We start from the raw sequence: 25,080 nt of genomic DNA on the forward strand, positions 1-25,080 counted from the left end.
GTTTTTTTTTGAGACAGTCTCACTCTGTCTCCCAGGCTAGAGTGTAGTGGCATCATCATAGCTCACTGCAACCTCCAACTCATGGGCTCAAGCAATCCTCTTGCCTCAGTCTCCTAAGTAGCAGGGACTACAGGTGCCTGCACCACCATGCCCAGCTAATTCTTGTATTTTTCATAGAGACGGGGGTTTCACTTGTGTTCAGGCTGATCTCAAACTCCTGGCCTCAAGAAGTCTTCTTGCCTCGGCCTCCCACAGTGCTAAGATTACAGGTGTGAGCCACGACAGCCGGCCTGCAATTTTCTTTTTTCACTTAACCATAAGTAGTAGGGTTGTTTTTTTTTTTTTAGTAGAATTTTTAAAAAGAAATTAAGAAGGAAATATAAATGTTTTACCAAGGGAATTGAATGAGTTTTTTAAGCCAAAATATGGAATTGAAATGTTATCCTAACATCTGAGAGAAAATCATGTCCTGTGCACACCTTTATCACGTGTTTGTCCACTCAAACTAGGTGAGCTTCTTAAACGCAAGCAGTAATCCTGGACCTTCACAATGCCTGGCATAAATAAATGTTTGCTCAGTGAATAAAACGAATACACAGATAAGCTATGACCCTGGCATTCCTGCGGAAGGAATTATGAATTAATCTCTACTGGGCCCCTTCTGGGCTTTATGGCTTCTTGTTTTTCACACATTATGTTATTTTGGTCTCACAACAGTTCTCTGTGTTGCACTTGGTATTTCATCTTATCATTATTTTGTAGATGGGGAAACTGAGTCCTAGAGAGATGACAGAGCTGGGCCTAGAACCCAGATATTTTCTGTATATTCACCACCATCAGCCTCTGTTGTGTACATGGTCAAAGGAAAACGGAACTGGTTTAGTTTCTACAGAGCTGAGAGCTCCCTTTGATGAGGTGAGGGTTCATTATCACCAGTTTGTGAGCTAGGGCAGCTACTTTAGAGCTGGTGCTGTGTTGCCGGGCAGGAAACCTTATGGAGTCCCCTTGTTTGCAAATCCATCTCCTGCCACCTGCTGGATGAGTCCAGCATTTCATTCCTGCTCTTCGTCAGCCGACGTAACAGAGTTTCTACCTATGAAGGACGAACTTGGTGCCGTGCAACTTCCTGTGCAATTTCTATTACTCCTCAAAGCAGCCCTAGAAGGTGAGTCCAAGTCTTATCCCCACTTTCAGATGGAGTAATTGAGACTCACAATGATTGGGAAACTCACCCCATGAGTATTGGTGTCCCACTGTTGCTGTAACAAGTTGTCACAAACTTAGTGGCTTAAAACAATCAGAATTTATTCTTTCACTGTTCTGGAGGCCAGACGTTTGGAATCAAGATTCTGTCAGGGCCACACTCCTGCCAAATGCTCTAGGAGAGAATCTTTCCTTGCCTCTTCCAGCTTCTGGTGGCTCCAGGCATTGCTTGACCTGTTGGCTGAATATGCCAATCTCTGCTCCATCCTCATGTGGCCTCGTCCTCTTCGTCTCGTGTCTCCCCTCTGTGTTTCCCTTTATGAAGATATTTGTCATCGGATTTAGGGCCCACCAGGATGATCTCCTCTTGAGATCTTTAACTTAATTACATCTACAAAGACCATTTTTGCAAATAAGTTCACATTCACAGGTTCCTGGGGTTAGGACGTGGACAGATCTTGGGGGGGGCACCATTTAACCCACTACGCTGTGTTGCACAGTGTCTATCGACTCCAAAGCCTACACTCTTACTCACTGTTGAGGGGATCAAGGCTGTTGCTAGCCACCCTTACCTCTGTGTCTCCTCCACCTTCTAGCCTACCATATTAAAAAGCATCGTCTTCTCTCTTTTCAGTGAAGCCCCCAGCCCCAGCCAAAAAAAAAAAAAAAAAAGCTCCTTGCCCCCTGAGACTTCCCCTTAGTGCTCCTCGTGCAGGGTGTCCACATGATTTATCATCCAAATGAAGACACATCTGAGAATGACAGAGTAGAAAATGAGAGTTAGCAATTGTCTGGCAACAACAGGCATAAAGCAGGACAGTGCCAGGCAAACCTGCGCCTAGACAGTCCCCACCTCTGCCTCCCACTGGCTTCTCCAAGGCTCCGCAACCTTTCTTTTCTTTTGCACCCGCTGTGAATCCCCTCTCCTGGAGCATCCCTGCCCGAAAAGTGATCAGGAGACTATGAAGCCCAGCAGGTACCTGAGAGATGATTGCTGCACTCATTTTTTAAATTTTTGCTGAACTTTTAGCGGACTTCGTGCTGATCATCACTGGGACATAATCTCTAACATGAAGGAGTTTACAGCCTAGCAAGCAAGCTAGGCAAATAGCTGTAGATACCAAAAGTGCAGAAAAACTTCACCAGCCACGGAGCCAAGATGTCTGGCTGCTGCCGGAAGGAGGGAGCTGGTACCAAAGAAAAGGCTCTTTCTGGGGAAGGGGAAGGGAAATGGCACCGACAGAGGGTGTGGCAGGCGTGCTACGTGCCTTATTTCATGCAGTCGTCACAAGCTATGAGGACGGAATGGGTCCACAGTCTTTGTCAGAAATGTTTGAGGCCAGATGTGTTTTGGAATTCAGAAATTCCTGGATTCTAGAGAAATGGTATGTTCCAAGTGTCATATATTAGGTGCTGCCCCCTGCAGGCCACACCTCATAACTAATACTTTAATAATTCCATAGCAAAACATGTAGCTTAATGTTAAATAAAAGAAACACGGACTATAAAAAGCCTCACGACTTTATAGTTTTATGTTTTATGGGCAAATTAATTTAGGTCAATCAGATTTCACTGCCAAATGAATGAAGACAAGGATGTCAGTTTGCATAGCTTTTGGATTTGGGGATGGTAGAGATTGTAGGGTTGTTCCAATTTGTAGATAAAGAAACTAAGGCTGAATACCAGGCAGTTTTAAGAACCACAGCCTTGTAGTATAGTTTGAAGTCTGGCAAATTAATACCTCCCATTTTGTTTTTATTGCTTACAATTGCTTTTGCTATACGGGGTCTTCTCTGATTCCATACAAAGTGTATAATTATTTTTTCTAAATCTGTGAAAAATGATGTTGGTAATTTAATAAGGATTGCATTGAAATCTGTAGATCACTTTGGGTAGTACAGACATTTTAACAAGGTTGATTCTTCCAATCCACAAGCATGGTATGGTTTTCCACCTATTTACATGTTCTGCAATTTCCTTCCTCAGTGTTTCATAGTTCTCCCTATAGAGGTCCTTTACGTCTTTAGTGAAATATATTCCTAGATATTTTATTTTCTTTGTTGCTATTTTGAAGGGTATTGAGTCTTTAATTTGGTTCTCCGATTGACTGTTACTGGCATATATGAATGCCTCCGATTTGTGTGTATTGATTTTATAACCTGAGACTTTACTGAATTTATTAATCAAGTGCAGGGACACAGACCAGTGGAACAGAACAGAAAATCCAAATATAAAACCATCCTCATATAGCCATCTAATCTTTGACAAAGCAGACAAAAACATACTCTGGGGACAAGAATCCCTATTCAATAAATGGTGCTGGGAAAATTGGATAGCCACATGTAGAAGACTGAAACAGGACCCACAGATTTCACCTCTCACAAAAATCAAATCATAGTGGATAACAGATTTAAACCTTAAATGGGAAACAATTAGAATTCTAGAAGAAAATGTAGGAAAGACTCTTACAGACATTGGTCTAGGCAAAGAATTTATGAAGAAGACCCCTAAGGCAATCACAGCAACAACAAAAATAAATTAATGGGACCTGATTAAATTAAAAAGCTTCTGCACAGCCAAAGAAACAGTCACGAAAATAAACAGACAACCTACAGAATGGGAAAAAATTTTCACATACTACACATCAGATAAAGGACTGATAACAAGAATCTATTTAGAACTCAGGAAAATCAGCAAGAAAAAATCAAACAACCCTATCAAAAAGTGGGCAAACGACATGAATAGAAATTTTTCAAAAGAAGATATAAGAATGGCTAACAAACATATGAAAAAATGCTCAACATCCCTAATCATCAGGGAAATGCAAATCAAAACCACAATGAGATATCACTTAACTCCAGTGAGAATGGCCTTTATCAAAAAGTCCCAAGACAACACATGTTGGCGTGGATGTGGAGAGACAGGAACACTCATACACTGCTGGTGGGACTGCAGACTAGTGCAACCCCTGTGGAAAGCATTATGGAGATACCTTAAACAGATTCAAGTAGACCTACCATTCGATCCAGCAATCCCATTATTGGGCATCTACCCAAAGGAACAAAAGTCATTCTATGACAAAGACACCTGTACCCGATTGTTTATAGCAGCACAATTCACAATTGCAAAGATGTGGAAACAATCCAAATGCCCATCAATTCATGAATGGATTAGTAAACTGTGGTATATGTATACCATGGAGTATTACTCAGCTATAAGAAATAATGGTGATACGACATCTCTTTGGTTCTCCTGGAGAGAGCTGGAACCCATTATATTAAGTGAAGTATCCAAAGAACGGAAAAACAAGCATCACATGTACTCACCAGAAAATTGGTTTCCCTGATCATCACCTAAATGCACATTTGGGAATGATACCAACTGGATATCAGACTGAGGCAGGGGGTAGGGGGAGGGGATGGGTGTATGCCTACATGATGAGTGCGTTGCGCACCGTCTGGGGAATGGTCATGCTTGAAGGTGCTGACTCCGGGAGGTGGGGGGTAGGGGGAGGGGATGGAGGTATGACTACATGGTGAGTGCCAGGCGCACTGTCTGGGGAATGGACATGCTTGAAGCTCTGACTCTGGGGGATGGGCAGGACATGGGCAATATATATAACCTGAACTTTTGTACCCCCATAATAAGCTGAAATAATAAAAAAAAAAAAAGTTCAGCAAAGTTAAAAAAAAAAAAAAAAAAGAAACTAAGGCTCAGAAATGTTGAGAAACTTGCCCGAGTCACACGTAGGTAAGTGGTACAGCTGGACATGGAACGTGCCTCTGTCTACCCGGCCCCTCCACGGCATTGCTCTGTTTTCAGTTTTTGATTCAGATAAGTTACCTGAACCCTACAAAGCCCTGAGCAATACTGTGACTTCTGAAATAACACTGGCTGCTCCAGTCCCACTTGTGTTTGTAAAAACACTTGAATCAAAGCTCTCAGTCATATGAATACACATAATCTTTTTATCTACCTATGTCTGTGACATGCCATTTTTGAGACATCTGGCAGTGTGAATAATTTAGCGGTTTCAGGCGGGAGGGGTGCAGTTCTTACTCATGAACTTGGAAGGGACTTTTAATTAAAAAGTCATGTAGATGACAATGCAGGCAGAGTTGCTTAGAAAGCAAAACCAGACAGCTCCTTTTGTTGACCTACTTCAAACACACATGATGACTTAACTTCATAAAAAGACAGTCCTCAAGAGAGTATTAATTATTCCTAACAGCACCTTTAAAAGAAAGAAAAGACCTAATAGAAATTTAAAAAAAACTCAATCCAAGAATAATTTAAAATATTGGCTTCTTCACTGATAATGCGGAATCAGGCTCCTGCCTACCTACCCCTGACACACACATACTGCACCACACACACACACACAAAATATGCATCGTGTGGATGGTGAAGCTTGGCTGCAGTTTGTTCTTTTCTTTCCCCTTTGCTAAGAGCTGGGGTGCTGAACTCTGCCGCACATTGCTAACCTCCAGTTAGAGTCAGCAGGCCTAGGATTCAGTCTTGTCAGGTTTAACTCATGACTTATCACCACGTTTTGGCTCCCTAGGGAGAGAATTCACTCCAAGCCAACAAAAATGGCAATTTTCTATCCATAGTTAAGCCTTTCAGCCTCTCCTCAGTTTTTTTCATCGTTTTGTCTCCTGACACAAAAGATGTCATACTCATAAAATTCCCTCAACAGATAAATTTTGTGTTTTCCTTACACTTCAGCAAAGAGCAAAGAAATAACAGCTTACCTAAAATAATCCAGTTTTCCATTCAAATTGCAACACCAACAATTATGATTGCTAACTTTATTGACTGAGAAGTTACTATGTGCCAGGCAACATTCATCCTCTATGATTTATCTTGGGAGAATATAAACAATGAGGATGCAGCTTTCAGGACTAGACTATACTGTACGCAAATAATAACAATAAATACCTATATAGTATTTTCATGCACCGGGCACCATTCTGAGTGCATTACACATGTAATTCTCTCATTGTAACCCACACAACAACCCTATGGGGTAGATTCCCGTGCTATGCTATCTTAGACACAGAAAATCTGAGACCCAGAGAGGTTAAGGAACTTGTCAAGGTCACATAGCTAGTAAGTAGCAGAGCTGGAATTATCACACTAAGGCTCTGAAGTCCATGTCCTTCCCTGCTCTAGTGGGATGTTGCCTCTCTAGAGACAGGGTCCATGTCTTACTTGTTTCTGTATCCCAGCTTCGAGCACTGTACCTGACAAAAATACTTAATACGTATTTGAGGAGGAAGGAAAAGAGAACATGAGAGAGGGAGAGCGGGAAATCTAAAGAAGGAAGGAGGGAGGGAGGGAAGGAGGGAGGGAAGGAGGGACGGAGGGAGGGAGAAAAGAGGACATCAGTTTCAGAGACTTACTCATGGAAAATAAGGCCAGGACCCATTTAGTAACGGACTGTATGTTTCTGAAAGAGAGGAGCTGATGGGCAGGTCTGGGAGGGTTTGCGTTTGTGAGCTGTCAGACTTTCTGCTGTATGCCTGAAAAGGGAGAGCCTTTGCAACTTCACCCATGGCCCAAGATCAGAGCCTGTTTGGCTCTGCTCGTGGTCCCAATAGCAGGAGTCAAAGGCCCCTCACTGAGTGGGGTGCAGGGTGGGGACACAGAAGCAGAGCTGGGTGGGGAATTGTTGCTCCATGGGGTCCATTCTCCAATTGCATAATATTTTCTAATTTTCTTAAGGAAATACAAAGACTGGAAAATTGTGAAGACTATGATGATGCAGTGCAAAAGACAGATTGTAGGACGTATAAAGAACGTAAAAAATCAGCCGGGTGCGGTGGCTCATGCCCGTAATCCTAGCACTCTGGGAGGCCGAGACAGGAGGATTGCCCCAGGTCAGGAGTTTGAGACCAGTCTGAGCAAAAGCGAGACCCCCGTCTCTACTAAAAATAGAAAGAAATGATTTGGACAGCTAAAAATATATATAGAAAAAAATTAGCCAGGCATGGTGGCGCATGCCTGTAGTCCCAGCTACTTGGGAGGCTGAGGCAGAAGGATTGCTTAAGCCCAGGAGTTTGAGGTTGCTGTGTGCTAGGCTGATGCCATGGCACTCTAGCCAGGGCAAAAGAGTGAGACTCTGTCTCAAAAAAAAAAAAAAAAAAAGGTAAAAAAGCAACTGTGTTTTGGAATTCTGGAGCCCACTTTTCCTCAGGGATCCAGAACATCTGTCATACCTAATTAAGGTGGGTGTCATTTTTACAGGAGTTATTTGTTCATATGTTTCTCTCCTACTAGTCCAAGTGTTTTTGAGATGCAAGGACCTTATTACTCATCCCTAATTTAGTGTGAATGGTTAAACAGGAGGCCTGGGGAGTCAGATTAGCTAAGATAACATTGAGACTTCATCACTTACTGTGTGACATTTGGCAGGTTACTTAACCACTCTGAGCTTCTGTTTTCTTATTCATTAAACAGAAAGCAATAATGATATTTTCCATAAAGGAATTTCTCCAGTCACTGAGCAAAAATCTCTGGCAACTGCCTAAGGGAGGAAGTTGAGAAAAGGCTTACTAGGGGAAAGGAAATGGCATTGAAGTAGGGTCTGCATGCATTTTTCATGCAATCTGGATGATTGAGAGATTTGTGTAAATTGTTCAGCACGGTGTCTGGCTTATGTTGCACTAGATAAAAACAGCTGTTTCTTAGTACCTGCACTCTCCTGTTTTTAGCAATAATTTCACCAAAGTTTTAGTGGGGTGTGTGCCTACTTTCAGAAAGATGGCTCTGGAGTACTGTGGAAAAATGGTGGGGTACACATGGCTACAAGCAGGTGTTTACTTAGAGAGGTCATTGCCAGGGTCAAGGTGAGAGAAATAGTGAACACTCCATTGGTGGTGGAGAGAGTGTAGAGAACTAGGGAGCGTCTGGGCTAGAGTCAGACAGATTTCATGAATGACACAGGGAAAGGAGGAGGCGGGCAGGGAGGAAGAGAGAGGAGGATGGAGGACACCCAGGTTTTCAGTGTGGTAACTAAGTCGTGGTGACATAATTCCCTGAACTGGAGCGTGAAGGAGGAGAAGGAACCGGTTTGGGAGGCAGGTGGTGTGTGTAGTTGCAGACAGCTGGGGTGGAGGAGCCTGGGCTGTGTCCCATCCAGATGTCCGGCCAAGTTCCTTTGCTCACTGCCTCTGTATGAGTCCCGACAAGGGCTTTACAAAGAGCGTCCGAATGTTCTGTGCCTGGAGGATCAAAACACCCTGCAGAGACAGCAGCTTCCAAACACGTCCGGCCCACGGCAGCCCTCAGCTGCTCCCTGCCTTTCTGGTTTGTTTCCAGACTGGCCGCTCAGATGGCCTCACCCCAACCAAGCTCCCTGGGCAGGAGACAAAAGGTGTGTATTCACCCCGTCAGCAGTGGTTTCTATGAAACGTTTGCTCACAGTGTGCAACTTTCTTTGTTTTCTTCTTCTTCTTTTTTTTTTTTTTAACCCAAAGAGTCATTTCAGTGAAAATAGCTAATGAATGTGATTGTGTCGAACACACAGCTAATGATGGAGACATTTCTCTGTGGCATTGCTGCCCCCTGCAGACATTTTGCTGAAATTCTATTTTGCACTGACTGGAGGCTCTTCCAAGTCTTGCAAAGCTGCAAAGGACCTGAAGCAAGTCTGCTGTCCAATCCCCTGACCTCAGCCAAGGGGAGGTCAAACTGCAAAGTTAGATGATTTTCTTTTTCAGCAGGAAGTTCTAAGGGTGAACCCAGGGCCCTGGAGACCCAGCCCAGCATTTAACCAATGCTTGCTAAAGCCTGTCACTACACTAAATCTTTTCCATGTATTATCTCATTTAATCCTTAGAACTAAGCAACAAGCAAGGAAGATGAGGATCAGAGAGGGTAAGGAACATGCCTAACAGCACACAGCTAATAAATGATGGAGATGGGATTCTAAGCAAACCTGTCTTCACCCTCCTTGCCAGAGCTTAACCACTAGGCTGAACTGCCCCTCCACCACCGGTCCAGGGTTCCACCTCCCTGATGACATGGCCACAATCCACATTGCTGTAATTTCATTCCAGGTCTTCTAACTCTATTTGACACTTGTGGTTCTTCACATATGGACTCTGTTTGACCAAAAGCGATGATGTGTGTGGTTCCCTATCACCCACCTAGTGCTAGAAAAGCAGAAGTCGTGGCCAGGAAGAAACTCCGTCGTGGTGTCTCTGCAACTGTTTGCTCTCCTAGAACCAATCCGTGGGGTAAACAGTGGTGGCCAGTCTTGCTGGCTCTGTGAAGTGGCTGTTTGTGCAGGCGACTGTCTCACCGACAAGGGCAGTGCTCCTCTAGCTGGGGGCATAATGGTCTTCAAAACAGAAAAGCTGCCCAGGCAAGGTGGCTCACACCTGTAATCCCAGCACTTTGGGAGGCCAAGGTGGGAGGATCCTTTGAGGCCAGGAGTTTGAGACAAGCCTGGGCAACATAGTGAGACCCTGTCTTTACAAAAAATTAAAAAATTAGCCAGGCATGGTGGTGTGCACCTGTAGTCCCAGCTACTTGGGAGGCTGAGGCAGGAGGACCACTTAAGCCTAGGAGTTTGAGGTTGCAGTGAGCTATGATGAGGCCACTGTACTCTAGCATGGGCGACAGAGCAAGACCCTATCTCAAATAAAAAAAAAAAAAAGAAAGAAAGAAAGAAAAGAAAAGAAAGAAAAGCTATCTACTTGGGTCTATATTCATGTACTTTTTACAAAACAAATCCGGGAGATGAATATTCAGAGTTGCAAGATGAAACAACTGCGAAAGGGTAGGAATGATTGGAAGAGCCTTTTGATAGTTTTGTTTTTCTTGTCTCTGAATTGCTTCTGTTTCCTCTGAGTTGCCCTTTCTCTTTGTTTGTTTTGACCTCTACCTTTCCTGTTAGAAGTTGAGTCGGGCTGGGCTGGAACAGACGAGGTTGCAGCGCTTACAGAGCAGTAGCAGCAGAGGATGAAGGGAGTGTCCAGGCAGCACACCCACTCTCAAGTGCCTCCACCCAGGAGTGTCATGCGGCACCTCCAATCAAATTTCACTGGCTAGAACTAGTCCCTGGTACTGGCAAATCTCTCCCTGTGCCCGGGCAGCAGAATGGGAGGTGGCATTGCATTGGTGCTCTCTGTTCCAGAGACTTTCCTTTGATGTCTGGTGATCCTTAGTTATTGACATAATTGGGAGCAAAGGGAATTTTAGGAAGATGTCAGTGGAAAGGGTGAAAGGTTTTTATTTTTCTTAACTTTGTTGAGGTATAAATTATGTATCATAAAATTTGCCCATATTCAGTATGCAATTTAGTAAGTTTTAGTAAATTTACCAAGTTGTGCAACCAGGTGGTAGAGCAGTTTTGAATCCCCTTGAATCCCACCATTAAAACATTCACAGCAACTAGGTTAGTAAAACCAAAAATCCACGGACAATACCTACAACAAAAACTGGTAACCAATATCTCCTTGAGCTCCCAAATTTGAGTGAAGACTAGCTACCAATAATTGCTTGTCCCATATGACATCAGAAACTGTGCTGAAGGAAGAGGAGGGAAAGTAAAAGGACTTGTGGTACCCCCAAGAACTGGAGGGCCCCCAAGTGACCAAAGGGACTCACTGGACAGTTCAGTGGGCCACGTGGAGAACAGCAAAGCCAGAGTTTGGGAGAAAGGTTCTAATTCTTGGGTAACTGTGAAAAGACCTGCCTGCACTGGAGTGGTCTTGGGGTCTGGGCTCTAGGAAGTCTCAAAGCTAGCAAAATATAAACATCTTTCCAGGACAAAGCCTCACTCTGAGGAGAAAAGGCTGGGCATATCCAAAGTGAGCAATATAGGAACAAGAAGGGCAGAGAGAAGAAGAGGTCAGAATGAAAGGCAGGGTGGGGAGCGTGGAAGAGGAAAGCAGAAAACATGAGGTCACAATTTAACAATTCCTTCGTCAAATCAACAAAGAGGAAGCTCTAGATCTGTGAAACTAGAAAAGCTCTCTTTTGTTACTGTTTCCTCCTGAAAGTAGGGGGAAACCCATTTCACTAAAAAATGCGCAACAGGAAAGGACTGTGATCAAATATCAACAATGCTATTATGAGAAAAAAGAGAATAAGTAGAATAATATCACTATAAACAGTGAAAGAACACCAAGAAATGCACCACAAAAACATACAAAAACTTTAACTCCAAAATAAGCCAAAAGATAAAATAATAGAAACTCTGGAAAACAATGTAAATCAGAATGAGAAAAAATCAAAAATAGAATGATTCAGGAAAAGCTTTAGGAAAAGCTTTGGGAAAAGATGTGAAATAATCCAAAAAGGAGTTAGAAATACAAGAAAAATCATTTCAGAAATGAAGTCTAAACTAGAAGGAACACAAGAACGGATAAGACAAATGGAAAATGTCTTTAGAGAAATAGAAAGTGGAAAAGAGGAAAAGTTTTACAAAACAAAAAGGAAAGAAGAAAGAGACGAAAAGGACTTGCAGGAGAGTGATAAATACAGAAAACAGGCAAAGATTATCCTATATGCATGTAATTAAGGGTCCTCAAAGAAGAAAACCAAAGCAATGAAACAAAACAATTACTAAAAACTAAAATCAAAGAAAGCTTTCCTGAAGTTAAACATTAAAATTAAATTTAAAAAACCTTAAAACTACATATTGAATAGACATATTGCATATATTGGAAAAAATCAGCCCACATCAGCTCCATTCTGAACATACTGAATTTTAAAGAGAAAAAAATCTTTTATGCAACCAGGCAAAATAACAAGTATTTCATAAGAGAAAGAAAATCTGAATGTCATTAGACTTTCAACATTAGTGCTCCATTCCAGAAATCAATGGAGTGACATATTTAGGATATTCACAGAAGATGTGAGCCAAGAATTTTAAATCCAGCTAAACTGATCTTCAAGTATAAAGGCTGCAAACACAAGCAAGAATTTAGGAAACAGTATTTCCAGGGGCCTTTTCTGAGGAATCTGCTAGAGAAAGCTTTGGGCAACCAAAATGGCTGAAGAGACAGCAACATACAGACTGCTTAAATTATGCAGCTAATAAAGATGAATGAAACTATCGTCATTCAAATTAGAATATCATCATTTTGCAACCCCTAATGAATTAATATACCTATTCAATGATTACCAGTGGCTGCTAACATCACAAAAACAAGACAAAGATAATTACACCCTCAATGATGGAAGTACAGTTGACCCGATAACAACATGGATTTGAACTGCGTGGGTTCATTTATATGCAGATTTTCTGCCTCTGCCACCCCTGAAATAGCAAGACCAACCCCTCCTCTTCCTTTTCCTCCTCAGCCTACTCAACATGAAGATGCAAGGATGAAGACCTCTATGAGGATCCACTTCCACTTAATGAATAATAAATATATTTTCTCTTCCTTATGATTTTCCTTTTCTTTTCTTTTTCTTTGAGACAGAATCTTGCTCTGTCACCCTGAGTAGAGTGCAGTGGGGTCATCACAGCTCACTGCAACCTCAAACTCCTGGGCTCAGGCAATCTTCTTGCCTTAGCCTCCCATTCCTGAGTAGCTGCAACGACAGGCACGCACCACCACGCCCAGCTAATTTTTCTATTTTTAGTAGAGATGAGGTCTTGCTCTTGCTCAGGCTGGTCTCGAACACCTGAGCTCATGTGATCTTCCCACCTTGGCTTCCCAGAGTGCAAGGATTGCAGGCGTGAGCCTGGCCTTCTCTTCCTTATGATTTTTTTCAAACAAATAATGTTCATTTTCTTTTCTCTAGCTTACTTTATTGTAAAAACACAGTATATAATATATATAGTATACAAAATATGTGCTAATTGACTATTCATGTTATCAGTCAGGCTTCTGGTCAACAGTACCTGAGTAGTTCAGTTTTTACAGAGTCAAAAGTTACACATGGATTTTCAACTACACAGGGATCAGGATCCCTAACTCCCATGTTGTTCAAGGGTCAACTGTACACAACACAGTGTATGAATTAGCCTTGAAAAAGAATGAAACTTATCAAGCGTCTAGAGCCAGCCACCATCTAACAGGAAATACAGGGAAATGTTAAAACCACACCACAAGGATGCAATCAGCAAAATTCAATTTGAAGAAAACCCAATGGGGCAAGCAACGTAATTTCTTTTCAGTTAAAAAATAAGTGAGAAAATTTAGAAATTACAAAATAATCAGAAGGCCTATTAATCAAGTTGTAAACCTTTTTTAAATCCCAATTCAAGGTAACAAACTATAGAAAAAAATTTATAGAAAAAACAAAGATGCATGAACATTGACTAGATATTTCATAATTTTTTTTTTTTTTTTGAGACAGAGTCTCACTCTGTTGCCCAGGCTAGAGTGCCATGGTGTCAAGCTCACAGCAAACTCAAACTCCTGGGCTTAAGCAATCCTACTGCCTCAGCCTCCCAAGTAGCTGGGACTACAGGCATGCACCACCATGCCCAGCTAATTTTTTTCTATATATATTTTTAGCTGTCCAGATCATTTCTTTCTATTTTTAGTAGCGATAGGGTCTCGCTCTTGCTCAGGCTGGTCTCAAACTCCTGACCTCTAGTGATCTTCCCGCCTCGGCCTCCCAGAGTGTTAGGATTACAGGCGTGAGCCACCACACCCGGCCATTTGACAAACAAACAAGCAAACATGTTTAAAAAATAATTTTTTAGATTGATACTGGTATTGTGGTTGTATTTTAAATGAGTAGTCATTGAGATTTATAGTGAAATATTTACAGATAAAATTATGAGGTTTGGGATTGGGTTCGAAGTAGCCTGGAGAGAGGGCTGGAGAGTAGAAGGTGGTATAGAAGCAGCACGTTGGCCAAGAGTTGATCCTTGTTGAAGGTGAGCAAGGTGTACGTGAGGGTTCATTATATTAGTCTCTCTACTTCTGTTTATGTTTGAAATCTTCCATAATAAAGCATTTTTAAAGAGAGAAAGTGCACACACTTTTTGAGAGAAAGAGGGAAAATACAAATCTAATTGGAAGTTCTGGGAGTGGCTTTTATTGACTCGACTTCACTATAAAGTGATCTGGCTAGGCCATTTCATAAATTTCTCATATCAGTATCTTTAGATCTTGTAGCCTGGGCTGGTCATATTTCCCAGAATAGATCAAACCCACTGCCAGACATGGACACTGAAGGCCCAGCGGCCAGCTTTGTAGGAACTTCAGAATGTGGGGTGAGGGTCTCAGCATGAGCAATGCTCCTATGCTTGTTATGGGGCCCCACACTCACCTGTGCCTGGCGCTGTCCAATCCAGAAACCCTGTGTTTTGTCTTCTCTGGAAAATAAGCCTCCAACCTTCTGTTTGGAGAAGGAAGCAGCAGTCATCCAAGTCACCCGGCCATCCCGGGTGAGGGAGGGAGCCTAGCAGTCTGAAACAGCTGTCAGCAGGTCCTCTTTCTATTAACATCTACTTAACGCTATTCCTGATGACTCCAGGTACCACAAATTCCTGATCCCTTTCAAGACTCTATGGTGAAAATAAAGTTGGCTCTCAGCTTTTTTCACTGCTAGTTTAGGATTCTGCTTCACTGAGTCTGTTGAGCCATTCACCGCTCATTCATCTGTTTTCTCCTCTCTCCTCTCTTGCTCTCCTGGCATCATGAGTTGATGGAAAATACACACACACACACAAACATAACACGATATTGTTAGCCCGGGTTCTGGAAGAGAGCAAAAAATAAAATGTGTGTGCTCATAACACCATCTTTACTCAGAAGTCCCTACTTTATCCCTCACCCTTTTTTTATTCTTTGATTTTAAAATATAACATAAATATAGAAAAGTATATAAAATATATAGGGATAGCTTAATGAAAAATTATAAAAACCACTGCCCAGGCCAAGAAACAGAACACTCCAGCGCCCAAGGAGCCTCAGTGAGCCCACTCTAATCCCAAGCCCTATTGCCAACAGGGTAACCACCATCCTGACTTTTGTGAAAATCCTTCCCTTGCTTTCCGTTTCTTTTTCACTTTTTTCTACAGTAGTCATCCTCGTAACATATAAGTTAACATGGTAGTGTTATTTGCTCATTTTCTTTGCCGCCTGGTATCCCATTATGATGCATAGCAATGGTGTTTTTCCATTTTATTTTTGATGAACATGGAATTGCTTACGGTTTGGATCTTGTCTTAGTTTGGGGTGCTATAATGAAATACTATAGACTGATGACTTAAACAACAGACATTTATTTCTCATGGTTCTGGAGGCTGGGGAGACCAAGATCAAGGTGCCGGCTGACTCAGTGTCTGGTGAGGGCCCTCTTCCTGGTTTGCCAATGGCCGTCTCCTTGATGTATCCTCACATAGAGGAGAGCTCTGATGTGTCTTCCTCTCCTTATAAAAATACTAATCTCATTGTGGGGGTTGCACCCTTATGAGCTCATCTAAAACAAATTATTCTCCAAAGGCCCCATCTCCTAATATTAGGATACATTAAGGACACAGCAAACCCTCAAAATATACGAACTCTTATTATCAGGGCTAGGCATAGTATTGTAGAGGTGAAGGCTTCAACATATAAATTTAGTAAGGACAGAAGTATGCAGTCCATAATGGGTCTGTTATGCATAATCGTGCTGCACACATTGTGGGACTTGTATCTTGCACACGTATATACAAATTTCTCTAGCTATATTCCCAAGAGTGAAACTAATGCCTGATAAGATAAGTGAATCTTCAGCTTAACCCAAAATTCCCAAGCTACTTTCCAGAGCAGAACACATCATTGCACAGTAGGAGGGGCACTGTGACCCCAAGTGTTCCATGAGAATGGAACCCTCTTCAATGTAAGGTGAATTGGCATCTTTTTGGCTCTACCAATTTTCTTTCCTCCAGCATTTTTTGAGAATTATACCCATTGTTCCATATTTTGCCAATTATTCAAATTTTCAGACTTCTAAATTTTTGTCAATCTGGTGGGTATGTAATTATGTTGCACTGTGGTTTTCAGTTGCATTTCTGTGACTACAAATAAGAATACATCTTCATATGTTTATTGGCATTTGGAATTCCTTGTCTTCCATTTTTTAGCATTCTTTTGAGAATATGTATTAGTGTCTGTAACTGTGTAGGTAAGGCCTTATAGATTTAATACAGTGTGTTAGCCCAGTCAAGATGAAGGGGGGAAAGTTTACTGTTTCTAGGCCTATGTTAAATTCTGAATAATGCCAGCTCAAAATAGTGTAGGTGGGTTCTTTTTCCCAAGTTGACAGCACAGTTAAAACTAACATTTTTATATTTACCTATAAAAATACAACCAACCTCATTCTTTAACCCATAGAAATATGATTTCCTCATCAACTTGCTCCCTAAAGTGTTTTCTTTTTTTTTTTTTTTTTTTTTTTGTTTTTGTTTTTTTTTTTTGAGACAGAGTCTCACTTTGTTGCCCGGGCTAGAGTGAGTGCCGTGGCGTCAGCCTAGCTCACAGCAACCTCAAACTCCTGGGCTTAAGCGATCCTCCTGCCTCAGCCTCCCGAGTAGCTGGGACTACAGGCATGCGCCACCATGCTCAGCTAATTTTTTCTATATATATTTTTAGTTGGCCAGATAATTTCTTTCTATTTTTAGTAGAGACGGGGTCTCACTCTTGCTCAGGCTGGTCTCGAACTCCTGACCTTGAGCGATCCACCCGCCTCGGCCTCCCAGAGGGCTAGGATTACAGGCGTGAGCCACCGCGCCCGGCCCCTAAAGTGTTTTCTAAAAGGTTTTCAGGGATTTCTGTCATCAAATGGTTTTTGATACTGTTCATTCTTCTTGACTGCTCCATAACATTTGACCCTTCCATACCTCCTTCCTTCTTTAAATAAACTCTTTACTTTCTTAGCACCTATGATTTCTCTCTCTCGTTTGTCTCCTAACTGCCTGGAGAAACTTTCTCTGTCTCTTTACCTGGTTCTTCTCTGACATCCAATCAATGCTGGTGTTTTCCAGTGCTCTGTCTGCAGACCCTGCAGTAACTGTCATCCGGGGTATTTTCCTGGCTCAGAGGCCAACTCTTAATCCCTATTCCTGGAAACATCTCTCACCTCCCCCACATCCATGAGGATAAGCCTTTAACAGGTGTATTTGTACAGCTGCACTGGCCTTTGCAGATTGACCCATAATGGACAACAAATCAAAGATGGGCCAATCAGATCGTTGCTCCCCAAAATTAGGAAATAAGGTTCAACGTCTTGTTGGACTCTTTGGCTGGAACTATGGCGTGAGAACCTGGGAGGCACAGGCAGCCTCATTCTTTTAATAGCAAGGAGGCTGAGAAGTGAAGGAAGCTGTCAGGCAGAGAACAGAACAAAGCATGTATTAACAAGTGCATACCTAGGAGGCCGAAGCAGGTGTATCGCTCGAGGTCAGGAGTTCGAGACCAGCCTGAGCGAGACCCTGTCTCTACTAAAAATAGAAATAAAAAAATTATCTGGACAACTAAAAATATATAGAAAAAATTAGCCGGACATGGTGGCGCATGCCTGTAGTCCCAGCTACTGGGGAGGCTGAGGCAGTAGGATCGCTTAAGCCCAGGAGTTTGAGGTTGCTGTGAGCTAGGCTGATGCCACGGCACTCACTCTAGCCCGGGCAACAAAGTGAGACTCTGTCTCAAAAAAAAAAAAACAAACAAGAAAAAAACAAAACAAAACAAAGAACAAGTGCATAGAAGTAGAGACGAGACAGTGAGAGTCCCTGGCATGATGTTTCAGTTCCCGGGTTCCAGGCTCCTTGAAGTGCCCACAACATTCCCACCCTGGCTTCCATGAGACTGTCACAGCTCCGTCCTAACATCAAGTTCCCCTGTTGTGTTCAGGCTCACTCAGCATGGTCGCTGCTCTTTGCAATTTAAGTCCCAACTGTCCCCTTCTCTCCTACTCACTGTCACTGGATGATTTTATTCACACTGAAGCTTATTCCAGAAACTTATCCTACCCAGTTAAAAGACACCACTGCTTTGTATTTCTTGAGGATAGAACTCAACAGTTCAGGAAAAATCCTAGCTGATGTACCTGGTTGGCCGTTGCTTATCCCCTCCTGGGACTTGAGGCTTTCTGACCAAGAAACCGTCTGCTCCATGTCTTTCCTCTAGGCCCTGCCATCCTTCCCCAGTTTGACAAGCTCACCTTAGTGCCCCGGGCTGATACCTCTTTTCTAGAATTCCCTTTTCGCTAAGCCTGGCCAGTTTGCCTTAGCACCCGCCTTCTCTCCCCAAGAACAGCCATGTTCTCAGCCATGACCCCCACTGACCTGAGCATTCCTACTGGCACCTGTCAGCACATGTGCTCAGGACCCAGTTCCTTAACCCTGCCTAAGACCAAGCCCACTCCAGAGAGAGCAGACACACGACACAGCTGTCATTTCCCCCCCACTCCCACGACAGAAATGTTTTAATTAATCCTATCACTCTCGCTTGCTGATGATGCTAGACAACATCTCAGAACACAGCCCTTCAGCGCCAACAAATTATCAATCAGAGTCGAGTTCTGTGAGTGTGAAAGAATGATGGTATTATTGGAAAGTAAGAGACATTTAGAGAACTATTTGGAGAAATGTGTTGAATTCTACTTTTAGCATGTAGATTTGAAGAGAAGGCATAATTTTCTTTTTACATTTTTTTTTTTTTGAGAAGGCATAATTTTCAAGTGTAGGCAGCTGGAACACCAGGACTAAAGAGGAACAGGGCCCAGGGGTGACACCTCCCTCCCTGCCTTGGGGTCTTTTGCAGGCCAGGCTTTCTCCCCTCAGTGGTCTTGGCCAGTGGCCCTGTGTTTCTGTAGGAACTATTTGTTCTTTGGATAATGCAGTTGTTAAAAACATGGTACCAGAGCTAGGCTTCCTGGGTTTGAATCCCAAATCTACCATTTATCAAGTGTGGAACTTTAAGCAACTTATTTGTCCTGCCCCCTCATACCTTGATTTCTTCATCTGCAAAATGGGATAATAATCAGATCTATCTCATTGGGTCGTTGTGAGGATGAAATGAGTTCATATGAGTAAAGGCTTAGAGCAGTGCTCAGTAAATGCCTGCTGCCATCATTATCCCGCAAGGAGACTATAATATAAGCTCCTTTTGAAGACTCAGTTGGTCATCTTCATCTTTTCCTGGCCCATAGATAGTTCTGAATAATACTGAAGAGCACAGGCTTTGAAGTCCCAGAGACCAAATTTCAGCTCTGCCACTCAGTAGCTCAGTGAGAATAAATATCCTCCTTGTAAAACTGAGATAACACCTACTTTGTAGAATCACTGTGAGTATCAAATGAGATTAATGTATGTAAAGCTCTAAGGACACAGCAAACCCTCAAAATATGCAAACTCTTATTATCAGGGCTAGGCGTAGTATTGTAGCTGTGGAGCCAGACTGCTTGGTTTGGAATTCTGCTTCTGCCACATAAGTTGCTTTGTGACAAAGGCAAGTAACTTAAGCTCCCTGGGCCTCAGTTTTCTCCTCTGTAAAGTGGGAATAATGGTAACACCTGCGTTATGGGTGTACATCAAATGAGAAAACACATGTATTGTCCTTGACCCAGTGCCTGGCACATACCTCAACTAATGCTAGCTTATTATTGTTTTCTTTTCTTTTTTTTATTCTCATACGTCCACAATTTAGAATATTATTGTTTTATTAATGAATGGATGAATTGTGGAGAAGACTTTCAAAAATGCACTTGTTAACGGACAGAATCAGTGATCCCCATAACTGCAAAGACCCATCCTGAAGTCAGATTCAGGTTGAACCAAACCCGTGAAAGCAAGGTCAGCCCTGAAAGACAGCATCCCGGGGAACCAAGCCCCCTCCCTGGTGCGAGATGTGGGGACATTTAGCACCTAGAGTCATAGGCTGCTAGAGCTGGAAGGATCTTTGTGGATAGATCATTGTGGGCTGTTTCCTCCTGAATAATTGAAACCCAGAGGTCAAGTGATCCCACCCTACTTGTGGACCAAGCCTGGACCAAGATTCAGGTCAGTTTAGTGGTTTCGTCACTGCAACATGCTGCTTCCCTATTACGTAGCTTCCTCCTGTGAAAATAAAGCCAGTACTTGCTGCTCGCTGCCTGCTCCAAGGCGTCAGGCAGCCATGAACTTCAAACTCCTGCGCTAGAAGTTCAGCTCGAGCAGCAGGAAGATCAAGCGAGAATAGTGTGGAATCCACTCTCAGCCTGTAGAGGGCGATCTGAGACGGGCCGGGAAGCGCCAGCCGGGAGCGCGCCCGGGCTCCCGGGCTCCAGGGCTTGCTGCACGCAGCGGGTCCTCCCCGGGCCTCCTTCCAGCAGGCTGGTCCCTTCTCACCGAGCGTGGGGAAAAGCCCGGGATCGGGGGGCAAACACAACGCCGTCAGCGCTGACTCCACTCCTACGAGGCGAGCGCGCCTGTGCGCGTCCCTGAGCCCTGCTGAGTTTCATCTGTGAATTGGGAAGGGTCGCAACTGCCTTGTGTATTCCAGGATTAGAAAAAGACCGCCCCTTTATTTGACTAAAGTCTAGGAATTTGTTCCAAATAAATAAACAGAGACATGCCTAAAGATTTGTGTGCAACAGTAGCTATCACACTTTTTGGTCTCATGACCCCTTTATAACTCCTAAAATATTCTTGAGGATCTCAAACAGCTATTGTTTACGTGGGTTAAATCTATCAACATGTACCACGTTAGAAATTAATACCGAGAAATGCTTAAAATATATACTCTTTTAAAACTAGCAACAATAAGTCATTATAATAGTAACATAAATAGCACTTTTCTAAGAAAAAAATCCCCCCCCAAAAGAATTTCCCCCAATCTCTTTAATGTCTGGTTTAAAAGAAGAGAGTTGAATTTTCCTTTTGCACTGGGTCCCTAAGGATTGATTTCACACATCATGCAACTTCTGAGAAACCCCACTATACACTGTAAAAGAATGAGAGTGAAAGATAGTTTTGACCTTGCGGACTCCTTGAAAGTGCCTCTCCAGGACACCGCAAAGGTGCCGGGGCTACACCGGGAGAGCTGCTGGTGCACGTGAATGCCAGCGTGCCTTCCCTCTGCCTTCTCACTGCCACCAGCCTGGGTCAGGCTTGCACTACGTCCCCCGGACTTCAACGAAAGCCTCAGAACTGGTTTTCTGACCCCTATCCTCCCACCGCCTCCAGGCACGGAGAGAATTCTCCGTAAAACACTGCATGATTACGTCACTCCCTCCCCCCGAAACAAACACCCTCAAATGGCTCTTGACTGCCTCGTCAGTGGGGCTCACGCGCCTAAAGGTCAGGCTCCATGACCTGGCTGCAGCCGAAAGGTCCAGCCTTAATTCACACTCGGCCCCACGGATGCGCCTGTGTTAGCAAACCCAGGTTATTAGCCCTGCCCCGTAACGCCCCCAGGTCCCTCCCCCGTGCTGTCGTTTCTGCCGGTCCCTCCGCTGGCCACACCCTCTCCCCCATCTCCTCCCGTCCTCCTTTAGCGCTCACGCGGTCGCCCCTGCGGGAGATTTTCTACAAGCTTCTGGAACCGTGGCTTGCCCGCTTAAGCAAGGCGAGGTGTTCTGATCTGGGGGTTTTGATCCAGCTGTTGTGAGATGGGTGCCCGAGAGAGTTGCTTTGTCAGTTTCCTATTGCCACTGTAACAGAATACCATAAAGCTAATGGCTTATCAACACACCTTTATCTTATAGTTGTGGAGGTCAGAAGATGGAAACGGTTCTTTAGGGCTAAAATTGAGGTGTTGGCAGAGCTGCATTCTTTCTGGAAGCTCTAGGCAAGAATCCATTTCTTTGGTTTTTCCAGTTTCTAGAGGCCACCCGTACTTCTCAGCGTGTGGCCCCTTCTTCAAAGTACATGGCTCCAACCTCTGCTTCCCTTCTCTCTCTGTCTCTGCCTCCGCTTACATGGGTAGACGCTTGTGATCACATTGGATGGTCCTGACTAATCCAGGGTAATCTCTCCGTCTTAAGGTCCTCAACTTAATCATATCTTCAAAGTCCTTTTGGCCATGTGATGTAACATATTCAGAGGTTCCAGGGATTAGGATGTGGACATTTTTCAGGGGCCATTATTCAGTCTACTATAGTTGCTAATATCAAGAGATGAAAGTGAAAACGCAACCTCCATGAGCTGTTCGGGTTTTGGAGTCAGTCATACATCCCCACGTGGAGATAATGCGTGTTCATCTGATTGCTTTGAAGATTAAATGAATAATCTACATGAAGCGTGATGACAGCCCCAAATGTCTTGCCAAGTGCCTGTGACTGTCACTATTAGCCATTATCATGGCACTTTACCACCCACTGACTTAGAGTCCCCTTCACAGCACTTGTCATACTTCATAACTATATTTTAGGTGACTATTTAGTATGTGATTTTTAATTGATTTTTAATTATGTAAACATTGCGTTAATGCATTCTTATAAAAATTAGTTTGTTTAATCTATCTCTTTTATATTAGAGCATGAACTCCACATGGTCAAGAACTGTTTTATATACCATCAAATTCCCCAAATCTAGCCCCATAGCAAATAAACACGTAGTTAGCACTGAATAAATACTTTTGGAATTAATGAGTTAAATCTAACTTTTAAAATACTTCTCTGGTTTTCCATTGCCTTCAGAATGAAGTCCAAGTTCTTTACTTAGCATGACAGATGAGTTTTTGCAATGTCCAGTCCCCATTTGCTACTGATTTCACTTCTCACAGCTGCCAGACCAGCCTGTACCCTCCCCTCCAGCAGTGCCGAACCTCCCCTGCTCCCTCAGGCCTCCAGGCTCGCTCTTGGGCTGGTGCAGCTTTCCATGCCTGGAACAGCCTCTCTCTGCCCACCCTCAGCGACAGAAACACACAGACACTACAGCCTCATCACCTGGATAATTCCCACTCACCCCTTCCTAGCCTAACACTTCACCTTGGACAGCTCCCCCTAGCCCCCCACTCCCGCCCCTCGCCCCAGCATTCTGGATAAAGGGGCCTACCAGATCTCCCATAGCAACTTGACCTTGTGCCCACCCTAGCCTGAAGCCCACCATATGCCATTAGCCTGTCCAACTGCCAGTTCCTTCCCCACCCCCCACCTCCAACATCCCATAAGATTTTTAAGGGCAGGGTCGTCCTCCCAATTACAGCCCCAGAGCCTGGCAGGTGCATGCGCAGAGCGGGTTTTAATTACTCTTAGCTGAATGCCTGCCTCTGTCTCTGTCTCTAGAATGTATGCTCCTTAGGTGGAGGAAGTATTTTATTGATCTTTATAATCTCAGACTCTAGCAGCGTGTCTAGCAGGAAATTAGTGGACACTCCACAAATGTTTGCTGAATGGCCTGGTTGCTCCACAAGACGCCCTGCCTACATTAACAATAAATTACAGGCTGTGTGCCAGTCATTATTACTAGGCTCTGGCGAGGATTAGAAAACAATATAAAACAAACAAACAAAAAAACCCACTTCCCTTCCCTCCAGTGCTTACAGGAACACACAGTGGGCAGTACTCAACATAAGTATTTATTGATGGCTTCTACAAATGCTTCTCAGTGGATACTGTGGGTTACTCTTCTTGCCAAGAAGTATGTCTCACGGCAAAAGAGGCTAAAGCCTAATCCTAAAATAGCCACTGTCCCCTCTATTCTATCATCTCTTCTCTAGCTCCCAATCCCTCCACCTGGAATTCTGCACCTGACCATGACCTTCCACAGATAACACCAGGCTCCTGTTGAACGCTTTCAACAAACCAACTGACTGACTATGTGCCTACATCACCCCTTCCTCCTCTCTTCTCCCTTTACAGGCACTTTCCCCAGGCTCTGAGAGGGTGTCCCCTGCCCCAATCTTCTCCTATCTGACTTGGCAGTCCCCAAAGGCCCAGAGCAACAGTCCTATCTTCTGAAACAGAGCAAAGCCATAGCTCCAGTGGTAGAAGAAAGGACGGTTAGTGGCAGGAAGTAGGTATGAGCTGAACAGTCTCTAGAGCACCCAGATACACCAGGTGAAATGGCAGATACAGCTTTATTTCCTGTATTATGGAGAGAAAAAAATGTGTCAATCTCCCATTAGGAAGCAAATGGCGAGTTGTGTAATTGCATCCTTTATAACTGATCATGTAATTCGTTTCTTTCCAACCATCCTCCTCCTCATCAAGCATATGAAACATCTACCATGAACGGAGAGGGGCGGAGATAAGAAAGGGAATTGAAATTGGAGAAGAGATTGCTGTGTGCCAGGCAAGTGCTGTGTTGGGCATCTTTACATATGTTAGCTCCTTAATCTTCCCCAAAACACACAAACTGAAAGACCACACAATAGTAGCTATTTTATCAGCTACATCTCCCAGGGCCTCAAAGTTTTAATTGGTTACACAGCTAGTAAGCAGCCCTGCCACAGTTGGAACCTAGTTTCTCCAGCACCCATGCTTTTCACGTGACAGTTTTCTGTTATTGAGCAGCTGCTATGTGACAGACATTTGCAAATGATATTCCACAGAACCCTCCGCACTGCCTGTGGGAAGTGGTTTATCACAACCACTCTATAGGTGAGGAAACCAAGGCTCAGAAAGGTCAGGGACCTTGTCAGAGTCCATACTGCAAATCAGAAGACTTCACATTGAAATCTTGAAAACTGCTACAAGGTAAGAAGAACAGCTCCAGCTGTGTTAAGCAGTCAAGGGTTACAGGAAATTGGATGTTTACAAAATTGATGGAGAGGCTGCAGGAGTGGGCTCTAGGCTGGGTCCCCACGAATGGCACCCAGGACAACACCCAGACCAGCTGACCGAGCTGGTATCGCAATGCTGACTCCAGGCTCCTGCTGCCTTAACCACAATCCAAGACCAGGGAGCTGCCACTATCAGTGCTGGCTCTGCATTGGCCAGACCTATGCCAGCAACACAGGTGGCCTGGGCGACTTCACCTTCACTCCCACT

The sequence above is a fragment of the Lemur catta genome, chromosome 3, assembly GCF_020740605.2.
Source record: "Lemur catta isolate mLemCat1 chromosome 3, mLemCat1.pri, whole genome shotgun sequence".
Lineage (NCBI taxonomy): Eukaryota > Metazoa > Chordata > Mammalia > Primates > Lemuridae > Lemur > Lemur catta.